The sequence below is a fragment of the Haliotis rubra genome, unplaced genomic scaffold, assembly GCF_003918875.1.
Source record: "Haliotis rubra isolate DU_JTF1 unplaced genomic scaffold, ASM391887v1 Scf243, whole genome shotgun sequence".
In the NCBI taxonomy this organism is placed as follows: Eukaryota; Metazoa; Mollusca; class Gastropoda; order Lepetellida; family Haliotidae; genus Haliotis; species Haliotis rubra.
This window is the reverse complement of record NW_025766481.1, coordinates 1192035-1210878: the sequence shown is the minus strand read 5'-3', so window position 1 is coordinate 1210878 and position 18844 is coordinate 1192035. Positions and strand designations below refer to the sequence as shown.

The 18844-nt window shown below is 39.5% G+C and overlaps 1 pseudogene; it reads left to right on the top strand.

Moving 5' to 3' along the window:
• Positions 1 to 17757, top strand: part of LOC124278903 — a 33784-nt pseudogene extending 16027 nt beyond the window's left edge.
• Positions 17758 to 18844: the final 1087 nt, after the last annotated feature.

Here is an 18844-nt window from a genome sequence, read left to right as displayed (position 1 = left end):
ATTAATCGTCGACGAGCAAACGCTGTGTTTTCTGATGAATCAAATTTTGGGGTGAGTGAGTTTAGTTTTACACCGCACTCAGCAATATTCAGCCTACATGTCGGCAGAAGTAAATAATTTGTAAGTTTCTTTTCAAGTTATATTTGTTTATTTCTAATTATTGTCAGGATGTTAACATTATGCGATCGAATATTATGAGAAAATGTTGATACATAAAGGACATTATAGCGAGTTTGTTCTGCACTTTGTTTCTACTTCAAATACTAGCCAGAGCATGGTCAGATAGTTACAGATCTGTGGTGACGACTGGCAGAGAATGTCCATCAACTGTAGACCTATCTTCATGTACATTACACCAGATGTGTTGAAACTCCTGGTTAACAGAACACTATGTGTTTTATATGAATGCTGAAATATCGAAGGAGTTATCATATAAAATAGAGACTGGTGAAGTGAGTTTGGTTCAGACTGACAGAATGACATGACCCACATTGTTTCCCAAGCTACAGTTCAACTGGTGTGTTATCTAAGCCCTATGTCATGTCAGGTTGTGTTTCATTAGCAGCCACCTGGTGATCCTAGCCAGCAGTCTTTACAACATGTCCACGGAATATTTGGAATAGGAAACCACTACATAAGTTGTTACACATTGAGCTGTGAATGAGCGTGGAAGTAACAGGTTGGTTGTAGTGTTTGCAGGGACATTTGTTCCTGTTTCTCGGTTTTGTCTATATAAATATCTCCCTTCTGTCTCTCCTTCTCTCCCTCCCTCTCTCTGACTCTCTCTGTGACTCTGACTCTCTGTGACTGACTCTCTCTCTCTCTCTCTCTCTCTCTCTGTCTCTCGATCTCTCTCTCTCTCTCTCTCTCTCTCTCGACACATATACGTTGGTCAATACATATGGGACCAAATAAAATTGCCGGTTATCACACAGTGACTGTTTAGGCAGGTTGCAAGTTCCCTTATGAATTTCAAACTTCATAACGTAATCATCTAGTCTCTTCAAAATATCAGACATAGTCTGTCTGCCGATTCCGTATGTTGGTGCTAATGCTTTCTTTGTGGGTCGGGCGTTTTATCAAAATCTTCTATCAGCTGCACTTTTTGTTGAAGGGTCAATTCACAGCTTGCACGTTTTGCCGGCCGAGACATTTTGGCGATACTGACTATTACACTATTGACATTATACGATTTTACCTTATATACCCTCGAAACAACTAAACACTTGCTTGTTTTTACAGTCAAACTGCCCACTATTAATTACTCTATGCAAGTGACACATACCACTTACTAATTAACAAGAAACTGATTGACACTTCCCGTTTCTGATTAATCTCGGGAGTAACCGCGAATTGTTTTGTTACATCATTTGGACCTAATTGCATCAAAGGGTTGCGCCATCCTTCATGTGCCGGTTTTTACAGATAAACTTGTTCGTTGGGACTGAAAAACAATGCCGATATCCTGAGTAGACAGATGCCGATGTTAACTGATGTTTCTAAATGATAATTAAGTGCATTTCTGCCGGGACTGAAACTTTGTGCTGATGTAGACAGAGTGCGGTATTGCCAAAGTCCACTTGATAGGAACCCCATGCAAGATATCTTCATTCTGCTATATCCCTACTGTAATCAGTCATTGATAGGAACCCCGCCAAGATGTGGAGGACCGGCCATATACTGATGTTTCTATATGGTAAGGCTGTCATCTTCATTCTACTATACCCTACTGTAATCAGTCATTGATAGGAACCCCCGCAAGATGTGGAGGACCCAGCCATATACTGATGTTTCTATATGGTAAGGCTGTCATCTTCATTCTACTATACCCTACTGTAATCAGTCATTGATAGGAACCCCCGCAAGATGTGGAGGACCTGGCCATATACTGATGTTTCTATATGATAAGGCTGTCATCTTCATTCTGCTATACCCTACTGTAATCAGTCATTGATAGGAACCCCCGCAAGATGTGGAGGACCCGGCCATATACTGATGTATACTGATAACACTGATAATAATGTGGATGATAACACTGATGATAATGCGGATTATAACACTGATAATAATGTGGATGATAACACTGATGATAACACTGATGTTAATGTGTATGATAACACTGATAATAATGAGGATGATAACACTGATAATAATGTGGATGAACACACTGATCACAATGTGATGATAACACTGATGATAACACTAATGATAATGTGGCTGATAACACTCATGAAAACGTGGCTGATAACACTAATAATAATGTGGATGATAACACTGATGATAATGCGGATTATAACACTGATAATAATGTGGATGATAACACTGATGATAACACTAATGTTAATGTGTATGATAACACTGATAATAATGATGATGATAACACTGATGATAATGTGGATGATAACACTGATAATAATGTGGATGAACACACTGATCACAATGTGATGATAACACTGATGATAACACTAATGATAATGTGGCTGATAACACTCATGAAAACGTGGCTGATAACACTAATGATAATGTGGATGATAACACTGATGATAATGTGGATGATAACACTTATGATAATGTGGATGATAACACTGATGATAATGTGGATGATAACACTGATGATATTGTGGATGATAACACTGGTGATAATGTGTATAACACTGATAATAATGTGGATGATAACACTGATGATAATGTGGCTGATAGCACTGATGATAATGTGGATAATAACACTGATGATAATGTGGATGATAACACTGATGTTAATGTGGATGATAACACTGATAATAATGTGGATGATAACACTGATGATAATGTGGATGATAAGACTGATAATAAAGTGGATGAACACACTGATAATAATGTGGCTGATAACACTCATGAAAATGTGGCTGATAACACTCATGATAATGTGGATGATAACACTGGTGATAACACTGATGTTAATGTGTATGATAACACTGATAATAATGTGGATGATAACACTGATGATAATGTGGATGATAACACTGATGATAATGTGGATGATAACACTGATGATAATGTGGGTGATAACGCTGATGATAATGTGGATGATAACACTGATAATAATGTGGATGATAACACTGATGATAATGTGGGTGATAACACTGATGATAATGTGGATGATAACACTGATAATAATGTGGATGATAACACTGATAATGTGGATGATTACACTGATAATAATGTGGATGATAACACTGATAATAATAATGTGGATGATAACACTGATGATAATGTGGATGATAACACTGATGGTAACACTAATGATAATGTGGCTGATAACACTCATGATAATTTGGCTGATAACACTAATGATAATGTGGCTGATAACACTGATGATAATGTGGATGATAGCACTGATACTAATGTCGATGATAAGACTGATGATAATGTGGATGATAAGACTGATGATGATGTGGCTGATAACACTGATGATAATGTGGCTGATAACACTGATGATAATGTGGATGATAACACTGATGATAATGTGGCTGATAACACTGATGATAATGTTGATGATAACACTGATGATAATGTGGCTGATAATACTGATAACAAGAGTCATCAGAAGATGACAAATCCTCCCGGCCCCCACGTATCTGAAACAACAAATCATCAGTTACTTATGTACAACTTAATTATATTTAGACAAAGTCCAACACGTTTCCATTGAAATCAAGAAAAATATAAATGACATATATCTGTAAATAGCAAGCAAAAGGCACCACTTTAGGGTCTGTTTGTTATATCTACCAAAATTATATCGTAAACATTCCCTCTGGATTATGCTAGCCTTATTCCTGTGGATACACAGAATATATACAGAAAATCAAAAGAAATTTTAACACTAAGTCATAGCTATTCCTAGTGGTATACCTAGTCTACCCCTGAGTTATCTCCCTTGATCCTGACGTTCATAATTTTTCTAAAAACAACACATCTATGACATCTTCTAAGGATAAATTCACGGGGAGGACACAGGGTGGGAACTACTCCCCATAATCCAGAGGTAAGTTTACTAACATTTACTAACAATACATGTACTTGTTCCTAATTATGACGTAAACATTCCCTCTGGATTATGGTAGCCTGAATCCCAAGTAAGGAAGGAGGGTTACCCTTGGAAGATACTACCCTCTATACCACTAACTGAGAGTTGATGACTCAACCTCCTAAGAATAACTATGACTTAGTCAGAGATAAATAATTTATCTCCAGATTGGTCAGTAGCAGTGGAGGGAATACATTCCCAGAGATGGAGAGTCTTCTAACTTCCTACAGGTATGGTTGATATGATAGATATCATGATAATCCTAATCTGTAATAGTATTATATAATTCCTGACGCCATAAATCCGGATTACGCTAGATTCCTATGAATATATCATGATTCTATCCGAGTCCCGAATTGTGTCATTAAACCTGATATTCCTTAGGTCACATGCAACCAAAAAATCAAACATAATTAAAACACAATTATCACTTATACATTGCTGGTTAGGAAAAGACATATAAACAAAATTATAAGCGTACAATCGCAAATCAAAAGTGCAATATTGTGTACTTGGGTTTACTTCCCTCGAAACGAACCAGCCGGGATACCGAACCCAGTCAGAGCGGGTGGGTGTGCACTCAAGTGTAACGGCTGGTTCATTTGCAGATGCCCTCACGGCTCATTGTGTGTGTATATATAGAGATGTTGGGTTTTGTAAATACATGCTCACTTTTTGTGTATAACATTTTGCAATCAACAGACATCATAACATGTCATGTGTTCAAGTATCACACCTGCCTCTCTGTGTAATTACATAATGTGACAGAGACCGAACCTGGGCCATAAATCAATGCATTTTGTTTATGGTGTATAGCCTGATAGGTGTTATGTTCAAATTGCATGTGGTCAGTGATCGCAGTTGTGTATTGAATATTGTCATTAGCAGGCAGGCAGGCAGACACACAGGTGTCAATAAAACAAGACATTGAGTTTTGTCTGTGACAACGACATATCTATATCACAGTTAGAAATTCTGTCAACGCTAAATAATGGCATTGCTTTTAAGTATCAAACTTAGAAAGTGACTCGGTAAGAAGAACGTGTGGTGAAATAGATAAATGAAATTATATGAACAGTTAATTTACTGTCATAACATATAAAAAGCTCGCGCCTGTGAGATATCAACAGAACATTAGGAAAATAGCTCACACCAAAGCCTTCACTGAGTATTCACCGGACAGCCCGCTTCCAAGTGGCGCGAACCTATTTCACTGTGCACGTGCTATGAGCGAATCCAGGACAAAATCCACCCGGACAAAGTCCACCCTAAAATTGCAACCTAGGACAAAATCCACCCCGGACAAAATCCACCCCTAATAAATTCCACCCTAAGAAAAAAACACCTAATGACATGTTTAGTCACAGAAATGAATTTTATTCATATCAGTCATTAAAAAGTATGTCAATTTAATGAGTATAAAGGGCTCCAATCAGGCTTGCAAAAACATCTTAATTCTTTAAGGTGATTACGTAATGATCAAAGTGTGAGACTACTTAATGATACATGAAAGAGGATTAAGTAGTGATCAAAATGTGACAAATGGAGAAACCTTTAATGTTTGAAACAACATCTAGGAACAACAGCCAATTAGGAAAACGTAAATGCTATCAAAACAATGCTTGCAATGCTTGAGAAAAACAACTTGATCAAAGATCAGGACACACTAAAACTTTTAACAATAGCAATTTGAGAAGGGTGGATTTTGTCCATTTTTTTGTTAAGAAGAGGTGGATTTTGTCCGGGGTGGCAATTTTTGGGTGGATTTTGTCCGGTCACCGCTATGAGCGCAGCCCAGCTGTTGAAACCAGTTTCGGGGGAAAATTATTGAATCGTTTGAACTCCGATTTCGCGAATTTTTTTTCATCGCGTTATTTTTCAACTTTATAAGTTGAATTTGCATTTTTGATGATTTGTTTCGGTAAGTCCATACCGAAAGGTATCAGAATCTGCAAAGTTGTGTTTTACGTTGCATGTGACCTTTAAACTTATGACGTCACTTCCGGTAATTATGACGTCATTTCCTGTTTGATGACATCACTTCCGGTCTAATGAACGCACTTCCAGACCCTAGAGACAATCTCTATGATGCAATACTAACTAACCTAGATGACGTCACTTCCGGTTCTATGACGTCACTTCCGGTTAACTGTCATTAGACTTTAAATGTGCCTAAGTCAAACCTCAAGGTAACCACCTTGAGCTATTAAATGATATTCTAACCTGAGGCCATCAACCAGAGGAAAGTTTACTAACAATTACTAACAATACATGTAATTGTTCATGTTTCGTTGAAAAATATTGAGCGGTTTTCGAGTCGTGATCCGGAAACGAAAACCCACCCCTTCCTTTTGAGACTAACTCAGAATCGTTTCCATGGAAACCAGGAAAAATAGAACTGTTAAAAATCTGCAAAATGCAAAAGGTACAACTCTGAGATCTGTCTCATATATCTGCCGTGTTTTGTTGAAAGATATTGAAAGGTTTTCAAGTTGTGCTCTCGAAATGAAACCCACCATTCCCTTTTGAGACTAAGTCAGAATCATTTCCATGGAAACAGGAAAAAATGAAATGGCTGAAAATCTGCAAATAGCAAAGGGCACAACTTTGAGATCTGCCTCATATATCTGCCAAGTTTTGTTGAAAGATATTTGAAAGGTTTTTGAGTTGTGCTCCAGAAACGAAGCCCACCCCTCACTTTGAGACAAAGTCCAAAACGTTTGCTTGGAAACCGAGAAAAATAAAAATGGCAAAAATCTGTAAATAGCAAAAGGCACCACTTTAGGTTCTGTTTGATATGTATACCAATTTTTGATGACAAATATTGAATATTTTTTAGTTATGCTCTGGAAACAAAATGATTACGGACGGACGAGGCGCATCGACTATATCCCCCCGCATTACATGCCGAGGGAATAATAATGTGGATGAGAACACTGATAATACTGTGAATGATACACAATGATAATGGCAAATGATAATAAACTTCAGTTCTCTGGGTGTTAATCATGTTAAAGACTTTAAAATTACAATTTAGACGTTTGGCTGACTTAGCACAATATAAATTGCTCAGTAATACCTGCAAATTCATAGTTTATTATTCCTTTGCCATAAGTTTAATATTTGAGTGACACTTGACACTTACTATTTTTTCCAGGTTAACTTTGTTGAAATTTGTTCTTGTTTTTCCAGGCACATTTTCTCTTTCACCGGCAAGCAACACTGTCAAGCCATAAGCCATGGCGGGTTCCCCCAGCAAACTGCCCGTGGACAGAGGCTGGGCCTGGGCTATAGTGATAGGTATGTTTTATGTGTGTGTGCTGCCTTATGTACTACTTACTCCAACAAGTTAAGGTACTCTCACAATTTGAAGGCTTTGTGTTGCAATACTACCAGTCAAGGCAGATTCATCATATGAACAAGTCTGGAGTTCTTCTGTTTTTGAGCAGTATATAACTAAAATGCTCCTGAACAGCCTGATTAGTTCAGCTTCATCTCTTTGTTTCTATGGAAACCATCCCATGGGCAGTTGATGACCAATGTCATTTGCAGCAGTCTGAAGTACTAGGAACATGTTTTGTCACCATGACACTTTGACCTGTAATGAGTTTGTTCACTCTACTACTAAGTTAGACTTATAATACACAAATAGCAAACTTGTTCTCTGAGTCAGATTCAGGTACATGGCAGTCCAGGCCCCCGTTCCACGAAACAGTCATAGCTCTAAGGGGATCGTAACTCCCATACTTTAACACAGATTTACTGTCGTAGTGCTACAATTGCTTTGTGGAATCGGGCCCAGGTTTGTAAGGTACCACAGTTTACTGTGAAACGTTACATCCCATAGTCATGCCTGAAGTCTATGGCGAGGGTTTCAGTCCCAGATTATATGTGTGTGTTGTGTTGCAGGTCACTTCATGAACCTGTTCTTCATGGTGGGCACGGCCAAGTCCATCGGGATTCTCCTGGAGGAGTTCCACATCCACTTTCAAGTTCCCATGGCTGTTGCTACCATGGTAATAAGTGTCACAGGCATCATCTATGCTTTGGCTGGTAATACAAACACTTATAAGAGTAGCTTGGGTAGTGAACAAGATCACATTTCCAAATTTCCTTTTTTGATTTTTGTTCCCCGCTGCAGCGCGGAATGGGGGACTATCTATTCAACAGCGTCCGTTATCTTCAAGGTCACCATGACACTTTGACCACTTTTCAAACTTATGTAAAAGCGATATCTCAGAAAACATTGCACACAAATTTAGCCTCCAAGCTGAAGAATATATTGCCATTTCTTACGAATTCGATGTCAGGCATTAACATAACAGGCACCAGGGTAGGGTAGGGTGATAGGGGTGGGGTACCCGCGGGTCGAAACTTTAACCCATCCCATCCTAGTACACACTGATACTGACAGTGGATATGTGCATCTGCATCTATACATTCAATCTACTATATTCTTGAAATATCTTCAGAGTTAGAAGAAGATTCTGAGAAGTGACCATGACTAAAAACTACAGGACACAAAAGGTTATTTTCTATGTGACCAAAAGATAGAAACTAGTAGATATGTTATACTTCATCCTTCTTTAGTGGCGGGGGACATTGCCATGTTAGTGGCAAACACTTGTTTAATGTAAGTTTTAATTAATAGGGGATAAAGACACAAATATTGTGTTTATTTACCATTGTCCAAAAGGTTGTAACTTATAATGATCTATCAGGAATATGCTATATGACCTCCTTGATTAATATAAGATGATGCAGCACAATCACCTGTTTTTGAAAAAGGGTGACCTTGTGCTCCTTGGAAGATTTCTGGAAATATTACCTGGTACAGTACATGGAAAACTTGGGAAAACAAGCCCAGTCCAGTCTTGAGTGACTGGGCCAGTACATATTCTTGGGAGGTTAAAATCCTTGTGATCAACCAGTTGTGAACAAAAGTGTCTCACTGATTCCTTCTTCACAATTATGTATAATAAAGTTTGGTAGTGTACACCACTAACCCCTTGGTTTCTTACAGCACCTATCAGCCTCCTGCTTGGGGAGCAGTTCACAGCCCGTCGAGTCATCATGGTCAGCGGAGTTGTGGCCCTTGTTATGATGGCGTTGAGCAGTCTGCTGGTGAACATGGTGTTTGTCATTGTGTTGTTTGGTGTCGGCTTTGGTGAGTCTGCAGGTGCCCCATCCTCAATACAAGGGATAGTCATGACAATGGGAGTAATACTGGGGTTCCTTTCACAAAACACTGCCATGGTAAATAACAGGACTGTTTACAATGTCTGATTATATGTGTTATAGTTTTTCATATTTATCAATTCAGTTGAATGTACTTGAGTTCATGTCTGCACTACATTGCAGGCCTGTATCAGAGGATGTAGAAGATTCTAATGTGTAATATCTGTATGTAGTGAGTGAATGAGTTAGTTGGGTTTTACGCTGCTTTTAGCAATATTCCAGCAATATCATGCCGGGGAACACCAGAAATTGGCTTCACACAATGTGCCCATGTGGGGAATCGAACCTAGGTCTTCAGCGTGACGGGCGAACACCTTAACCACTAGGCTACCCCACCGCCCCATATATCAGTATGTAATGTAGTTCTGCTGGGTAATGCCAGTACCAGCTGTTTGTTGTACTCGTCAGGCTCTGTGCTTCTTGCAGGACTGGGAAATGCTGCCATCTACGGGAATGGCTTGATTCTACTGGGGCAGTACTTCAAGAAACGGCGATCATTGGCCAATGGCCTGGCACTTTCTGGGTCAAGCATTGGCCAGTTTGTACTTCCCCCAGTCATACAGTTCTTCCTGGAAACCTACTCACTAGGTGGCACTGTGCTGTTGATCAGCGGACTCTACTTTCATGTGACGCTGTTTTCATCTCTCTTCCGCCCAGTTTCTTTCTACCAGAATGATTCACAGAGTGATGAAGACAAATTTGTTGATACAATTGAAATTGGGAAATTACAGAATTGTGATGTTCACGAAAAGACTAAAATGGTCACAAGCAATGGAGAGGCTGGTGTAGAAAACCTGAGTGAAGAGGAGTACAGTGACGTGCATGCAGTGATGGCGAGTACTGGGAGTATATACCTCGGCTCTGTCACAAGTCTGGAAGACATGACGACAGAGCATAATGCCAGCCGTATCTACAAAGAACAAACAAAAGTTTCCAAAAATGTTGCTTCAGTACTTAGAAAAATGTTTGATTTTTCTGTTCTCAAAAACTATGTTTGTGTCCTTTATGTAATTGTGAGTTTCTTCGCATTTTTGGGACATTTTAATTTTGTGTTGTTTCTACCATCCTATGCTTTAACCAAAGGCATAACAAAGTACAACAAGGCGATGTTGGTGTCTATTTGTGGTCTGTGTGACTTGGCTGGACGTGTCCTCTTTGGCTTTCTGGGAGATTTGAATATAGTCCAGAGATACAAGATGAAAGGTATTTGTCTGATACTTCTGGGAGTAAACACGGGATGTTTATCTTTGCTGACACATTTGCCTGGATTGCAGTTCATTCTGCTTTGTATGGATTTTTCGGTGGAGGATATGTGGGCATGATAGCTGTGGTCCTGATAGACCTTGTGGGCTTGAAGGAGATGTCACGTGTTCTGGGTGTCGTCTTGCTGGTGCAGGGCATTGGAGCTGCCACAGGACAGCCATTGCTAGGTAGGTCAGGACAGCCATTGCTAGGTAGGTCAGGACAGCCATTGCTAGGTAGGTCAGGACAGCCATTGCTTGATATGTCCCCTTTAGGGCACCCATAGCTTGATATGTCCCCTTTAGGGCACCCATAGCTTGATATGTCCCTGTAGGGTAGTAGTAGCTTGATATGTCCCTGTAGGGTAGTCCTAGCTTGATATGTCCCTGTAGGGTAGTCCTAGCTTGATATGTCCCTGTAGGGTAGTCCTGGCTTGATATGTCCCTGTAGGGTAGTCCTAGCTTGATATGTCCCTGTAGGGTAGTCCTAGCTTGATATGTCCCTGTAGGGTAGTCCTGGCTTGATATGTCCCTGTAGGGTAGTCCATAGCTTGATATGTCCCTATAGGTAGTCCTGTAGGGTACCCATAGCTTGATATGTCCCTGTAGGGTAGTCCTAGCTTGATATGTCCCTGTAGGGTAGTCCTAGCTTGATATGTCCCACCCAGGGTAGTCCTAGCTTGATATTTCCCTGTAGGGGTAGTCCCAGCTTGATATGTCCCCTGTAGGGCAGTCATAGCTTGATATGTCCCTGTAGGGCACCCATAGCTTGATATGTCCCCTGTAGGGTGATCCTGGCTTGATATGTCCCCTGTAGGGGTCAGCTTGATATGTCCTGTAGGGTAGTCCTAGCTTGATATTCCCTGTAGGGTAGTCCTAGCTTGCTGATATGTCCCCTGTAGGGTAGTCCTAGCTTGATATTTCCCTGTAGGGTAGTCCTAGCTTGATATTTCCCTGTAGGGTAGTCCTAGCTTGATATTTCCCTGTAGGGTAGTCCTAGCTTGATATGTCCTGTAGCTTGATATGTCCCTGTAGCCCTAGCTTGATATTTCCCTGTAGGGTAGTCCTAGCTTGATATTTCCTGTAGGGTAGTCCTAATTTGATATTTCCCTGTAGGGTAGTCCTAGCTTGATATTTCCCTGTAGGGTAGTCCTAACTTGATATGTCCCTGTAGGGTAGTCCTAACTTGATATGTCCCTGTAGGGTAGTCCTAGCCTGATATTTCCTGTAGGGTAGTCCTAGCTTGATATTTCCCTGTAGGGTAGCTTGATATTTCCTGTAGGGTAGTCCTGGCTTGATATTTCCCTGTAGGGTAGTCCTAGCTTGATATTTCCCTGTAGGGTAGTCCTAGCTTGATATTTCCCTGTAGGGTAGTCCTAGCTTGATATGTCCCTGTAGGGTAGTCCTAGCTTGATATTTCCCTGTAGGGGTAGTCCTAGCTTGATATTTCCCTGTAGGGTAGTCCTGGCTTTGATATTTCCCTGTAGGGTAGTCCTAGCTTGATATTTCCCTGTAGGGTAGTCCTAGCTTGATATTTCCCTGTAGGGTAGTCCTAGCTTTATATTTCCTGTATATTTCCCTGTAGGGTAGTCCTAGCTTGATATTTCCCTGTGATATATTTCCCTGTAGGGTAGTCCTAGCTTGATATGTCCCTGTAGGGGTAGTCCTAGCTTGATATGTCCCTGTAGGGTAGTCCTAGCTTGATATTTCCCTGTAGGGTTGATATTGATATTTCCCCTGTAGGGTAGTCCTAGCTTGATATTTCCCTGTAGGGTAGTCCTAGCTTGATATTTCCCTGTAGGGTAGTCCTAGCTTGATATTTCCTGTAGGGTAGTCCTAGCTTGATATTGTATGTCCTGTAGGGTAGTCCTAGCTTGATATTTCCTGTAGGGTAGTCCTAGCTTGATATTTCCTGTAGGGTAGTCCTAGTCTTGATATTTCCCTGTAGGGTAGTCCTGGCTTGATATTTCCTGTAGGGTTGTCCTAGCTTGATATGTCCCTGTAGGGTAGCCCTAGCTTGATATTTCCCTGTAGGGTAGTCCTAATTTGATATTTCCCTGTAGGGTAGTCCTAGCTTGATATTTCCCTGTAGGGTAGTCCTAGCTTGATATGTCCCTGTAGGGTAGTCCTAGCTTGATATGTCCCTGTAGGGTAGTCCTAGCTTGATATTTCCCTGTAGGGTAGTCCTAGCTTGATATTTCCCTGTAGGGTAGTCCTAGCTTGATATTTCCCTGTAGGGTAGCCCTAGCTTGATATTTCCCTGTAGGGTAGTCCTAGCTTGATATTTCCCTGTAGGGTAGTCCTAGCTTGATATGTCCCTGTAGGGTAGTCCTAGCTTGATATTTCCCTGTAGGGTAGTCCTAGCTTGATATTTCCCTGTAGGGTAGTCCTAGCTTGATATGTCCCTGTAGGGTAGTCCCTAGCTTGATATTTCCCTGTAGGGTAGTCCTAGCTTGATATTTCCCTGTAGGGTAGTCCTAGCTTGATATTTCCCTGTAGGGTAGTCCTAGCTTGATATTTCCCTGTAGGGTAGTCCTAGCTTGATATTTCCCTGTAGGGTAGTCCTAGCTTGATATTTCCCTGTAGGGTAGTCCTAGCTTGATATGTCCCTGTAGGGTAGTCCTAGCTTGATATGTCCCTGTAGGGTAGTCCTAGCTTGATCTTTCCCTATAGGGTAGCCCTAGCTTGATCTTTCCCTGTAGGGTAGTCCTAATTTGATATTTCCCTGTAGGGTAGTCCTAGCTTGATATGTCCCTGTAGGGTAGTCCTAGCTTGATATGTCCCTGTAGGGTAGTCCTAGCTTGATATGTCCTTGCAGAACAAATGTTTTCAAGTAGGTTACTACAGGACAAATTTTGTTGGGTTAAAATCACCTGTGATTGTGTTATATTTGAAACAAAATATTGACATTATTTAAAATATGAACAACAATAACTAAGACTATGTGGTTTGACATTTGCAGGTTTGATAAAGGACATGACTGGTAAGTATGACATCGTTATCTACATCTGTGGCTCCTGCTGCCTCATCAGTGGGGTTCTCCTGCTGTGCTGGCCTCTGGTCAGACGCCTCGAGAAACAAAGGCAGAAACACAGGGACACTACAACATAGCATGCTGGAAGTCAGGCTGTAAACAAGATGAGGAGTAAGGAATCATACTGTCCACCAGGGATGTCCTTGGGAGTGAGGGTTTGTCTACAGCAGCTGTAAACTTGAGAGGAAATTGAGAACTTGCCGTGGCATTCTAGATCTGGACCTAAAGACTGACACCATTTCACCAGGAATTGTTTTGCTATTCATATGTTATGTCTACAGATTGTTTAGACTTCAGTTTGTAATGGCTTTGCTATTGTTGAAAAAATGTGCTGGGTTTGTATATTCCAGAAGCAGATACACTCATTGACTTGTCGACAAGTTAAATAAAGGTTCACAGAGAAGGATCAACTTACTTTGTGAACTGGCCATGGGTCAGTATGTCAGTATTCGAAGACACTGGAGTTGATCCATTTTTCTACATTTTTTTAAGTTTTAACATTTGAAGGATAATTAATTGCAAGAAATACATGCAGAGGAAAGCATGTATAACATCAACAAAATTTGAGGTCAGTTTACATGACAAGTGTTTGTCCTTGACATGGACAAGATATGAGGTCAGTTTTCATGACAAGTGTTTGTCCTTGACATGGACAAGATATGAGGTCAGTTTACATGACAAGTGTTTGTCCTTGACATGGACAAAATATGAGGTCAGTTTACATGACAAGTGTTTGTCTTTGACATGGACAAGATATGAGGTCAGTTTACATGACAAGTGTTTGTCCTTGACATAGACAAGATATGTTGTCAGTATACGGCAAAATCTTACTGGAAAAATATATTTTAGTTCACAACACAGGGATTATGTTATATGCTCTAGGGGTTATTTGAGGATCCAATCTCTTGTAGTTTGAGATTTCTTTATGTTGTTTTTGTTGTTATTCAGTCTGTATGTTTTGTAGCTGATTGCTGTTCAGTCTGTATGTTTTGTAGCTGATTGCTGTTCAGTCTGTATGTTTTGTAGCTGATTGCTGTTCAGTCTGTATGTTTTGTAGCTGATTGTTGTTCAGTCTGTATGTTTTGTAGCTGATTGTTGTTCAGACTGTATGTTTTGTAGCTGATTGTTGTTCAGACTGTATGTTTTGTAGCTGATTGCTGTTCAGACTGTATATTTTGTAGCTGATTGCTGTTCAGACTGTATGTTGTGTGGCTGATTGTTCTTCAGTTGTATGTTGTGTGGCTGATTGTTATTCAGACTGTATGTTGTGAAGCTGGTTAATGATATAGTGCCTGGATCATGATGTTACCAGACCATGAGATTATCTTGTTTTAGCTGTAATCCTAGGATAGAGGATTTACCTTTATCATTGATGTGTGTTTGTACGACTATGGTAATATTTAAATTACTTATTGTATTTTGTCATATTGTTACAAAGTATGAAAAAGTTGTTATGGAGGGATACATTCTCTTTTAACAAGTTTTAGATATATATTTGTTTCATTATACATTGAAATGATGTACTTGTTGTTTGTTATATTAATTGAAAGTTTTTTCACTGAAAACAGTGTCATTTATTTTAATATATATTTTTCAAGATACATTTAGTTGTTTACCAAGAGAATAAAGTCATAACATTTGCCAATTTTTTTTAAATATTCTGGTGAAAGTGCTGAAATCCCATGCTCTGTAATCCGATTTAACGCAAAGCTGTTAGAAGTCCTGGCCTAAAGCTATGGGCCCAGTGGTGAGTGACAGTCAACGGTTGTGTTACTATAAGCTGGATCTTGATACAGATAACAACGATATAGATATGTTTTACTGTTGTTTTAACTGTTATTGCCACAAAAACAGCTTTGCATACATTGTTGAGTGTCAGAAATGAGCACTGATCTGAACATTTTGAATAACTGAAATAATTCTTGTTTTTAATGAAGTTTTTATGACTAACCTGCAGTTTGGACACAGTAATGTAACACATGAGCAGACAGAAAATGCTCTGTAATGGTGGTAAATCCTCACGAATCAGACAGGCATTGTTTTTTTTGCCCAAATTTAGTTTTGGTCACGAAAGTAATAAAACGTGTATGACTAGCTATGATGAGTGTTCTTGCCATGAAACGTGTGCAATGGCTATGAATGTGACCTGATTAAGTAGGTAATTTGTGGGACATGTTCCCCCAGCAGTAACCAGGTTTGGACCTCTACAGTATCAGCCCCCACTGTATCAGTTTGTATCAGTCTTTGGAATGATAGAGAGGACTAAGTTGACCATATTTATGTGCCACTTTCAATGTTTTGAATATGGTATTTGTAAGAATGTTAGAGTCAATCTAACCACCAAAGTTGTACCTGCACCTGTATGTTAAGTGTATGTTTTGTGGCTGGTGAATGTTTAGGACAAGTATACAATGATCTTGTCATAATAGGTGTTATCATTATTTGGTGAAAGACTGTTGTTTAAGCCAGTGTAGGCAATATTACACATGTTCACAGCTGCCTGAAAGTCCTTGAGTGTGGACCAGACTGTGACAACACACAATCAGTGAGGTCAAGGACTGGAAACTGATTGATCCTTATAGGACAAATCAAAATCTTTGGCCAGAACTCTTTTACTGGAAACTGATTGATCCTTGTAGGACAAATCAAAATCTTCGCCAGAACTCTTTTACTGGAATCTGATTGATCCTTGTAGGACAAATCAAAATCTTTGGCCAGAACTCTTTTTAGTGGAATCTGATTGATCCTTATGGACAGATCTAACTCTTTGGCCAGACCTCTTTTTACTTGAATCTGATTGATCCTTGTAGGACAGACAAATCACAATCTTTGGCCAGATCTCTCTTGGATTATGAGTCCAACACCCCAGTTATTTCAGCATCAGAATGTTTTATCGAAAGTAACTTGTCACTATTGCGTTGGTGTTGACAGTAATATTATTTATCCTGATGGCCAAGACCCACATGCTCTATACGATCAGTAGAGTGGAACATACTTTCAGTGGGTGGACCATGGTACTGCACCGTAAGCAATAATATGTTTCAACTATATTTAAGTCCTATAAATCAAACAAAATGCAACCCTGAATCTGTCCAATTAATGTCATGTATTTTTATCTCTCAACTTGGTCAACCAAGTGTTGATTAATGGCTGTCCAAATGAGCAAAAGGTTCATTAAATGTCTTGGTTGTAAGTTTCAGATTTCACCAACTTGTAAGCCTTGCTTTGACCTGGCATTGTCGGAGTTTCAGGTGCCTGTGTTGCAGTGATCTTGGGCAATTCAAGCTATCTTGTCTACAGAGCATAGATATATATTAGATGTACCCTGTCTTACAAAGAAAAAACACATTGTTTCATACCAAATCCAGGTGATTGAAGACATGTCCAGCAAGCATGACCAAAGTTTTGTGAAACTATAAGCTTGAACAAATAGAAATCTGCAACCAGCTTGTGTACCTTTGTTTTGTATATTGAAAGAAGTATGTGATGAGCACATATTGAAATGAGTATGTGATGAGCACATTTAATGCTAATGTCTTTGATGCTTTCAGAGATGCTGTAACTTATGTTATATAACAAATATATACATTGTATTTTGACATTGTTCAGCATTGCATTGTATTTTTTCATTGTTCAGCATTGCACATAGTTTATCTATAAAACTGACCAATGTTTCAAAACATTAGGAAAAAAAGATGAAATCTAGTTAATATTGATCAGATAATCCTCATATCCTTGAAGAAGGTATATGGATATAAATGGTGAAAGCAGCTACTGATTACTGAAAATATTAACTGTTGACATCAGGTGAACTACAGTCCCATGACACTATTTAATCAAATCAGAAACCTTATTACATACTGAACAACATTAGAAAGACACTACCCATAATACGAAATATCCCTGTCACACTGAAATGTACCCGTGATATCTGAGCATTGTCGGTGCATTTTAGTGTGGTGCATTTCTAATGCAAGGACTAACTGAACAGTGGAGCTTAGGCGAGGGGAATAGGTAGTACATCTGCTGAAATCCAAGGTAGGTATTATGAAGAAATAGATATTGTCTCCTACAATTGCTGCTCATATCATGAATACGTATGTTGTCACTCGTGAACTGTTACAGGTCTTGGGGGATTTTATTGCATGAATATTGTGCAAGGTTTGAATGTAAAATGAAATTCAATGCAAGGACTAACTGAACAGTGGAGCTTAGGCGAGGGGAATAGGTTGCAGTACATCTGCTGAAATGCAAGGTTATGATGAAGAAATAGATATTGTCTCCTACAATTGAATATCATCAATACTTATGTTGACTCGTGAACTGTTACAGGTCTTGGGGCATTTTATTGCATGAATATTGTGCAAGGTTTGAATGTAAAATGAAATTCAATGCAAGGACTAACTGAACAGTGGAGCTTAGGCGAGGGGAATAGGTAGTACATCTGCTGAAATCCAAGGTAGGTATTATGAAGAAATAGATACTGTCTCCTACAATTGCTGTTGTTCAGTGACATCAGATGAACGTCAAGACTGAAATCTGCACTAGAAATTCCCTTTAATCCTTTAGAATGTCACACAGGTCCAGTATGCCCACCATGAGCTTTCCCTACTCCACATGTGATGTGACTGGTCTATCACAAAGAATGGGAATCATCCTGGAAGGCTTCTGCTGACTCATCCTTGTTAGCAAGGTGAAGGGATGGTGCTCTAGTTGAATGATCAAGGTTATTCCAGGAGTGTTTTTTGGTGATAAATCGGGTGATCATGCTGGGCAAGGCAAGTTGTTACAGTGGAGCCTTGGATTATTTTGCTGAATTATTCCCTAGTTTCTGTTGTAACTACGTAGTACAAGGCAGAGAACTCTGTCCAGTAAATTAACACTTCTTCCACAGTTGGTATGGTTTCTTGTACTGGTCAGTTCAGCTAACTGCTACAGACTACAGAAGTGTTTCTGAAGAAAGCATTTCATTTGATGGTAAACATCACTATCACACGGTGGTAAAATAACACATTAAATGTAGAAAAGATTTTCTATAATCATGGAGACAAGGCATTAGGGACCGTTCATCATTTGTGGGTGGTAAGGGGATGATGATTTTAAGGAGGGTCACACATTTTGTTGGGGGAGAACAGGGGTCATCAATCTAGTACACATGTACTGGGGGGATAATTGATTTTATACATGACATGCAGGGGGATGTTCGATTACTTAGTACATGAATTTTATGGGGGCCATTCACATTGTACATGCTTCTCCATA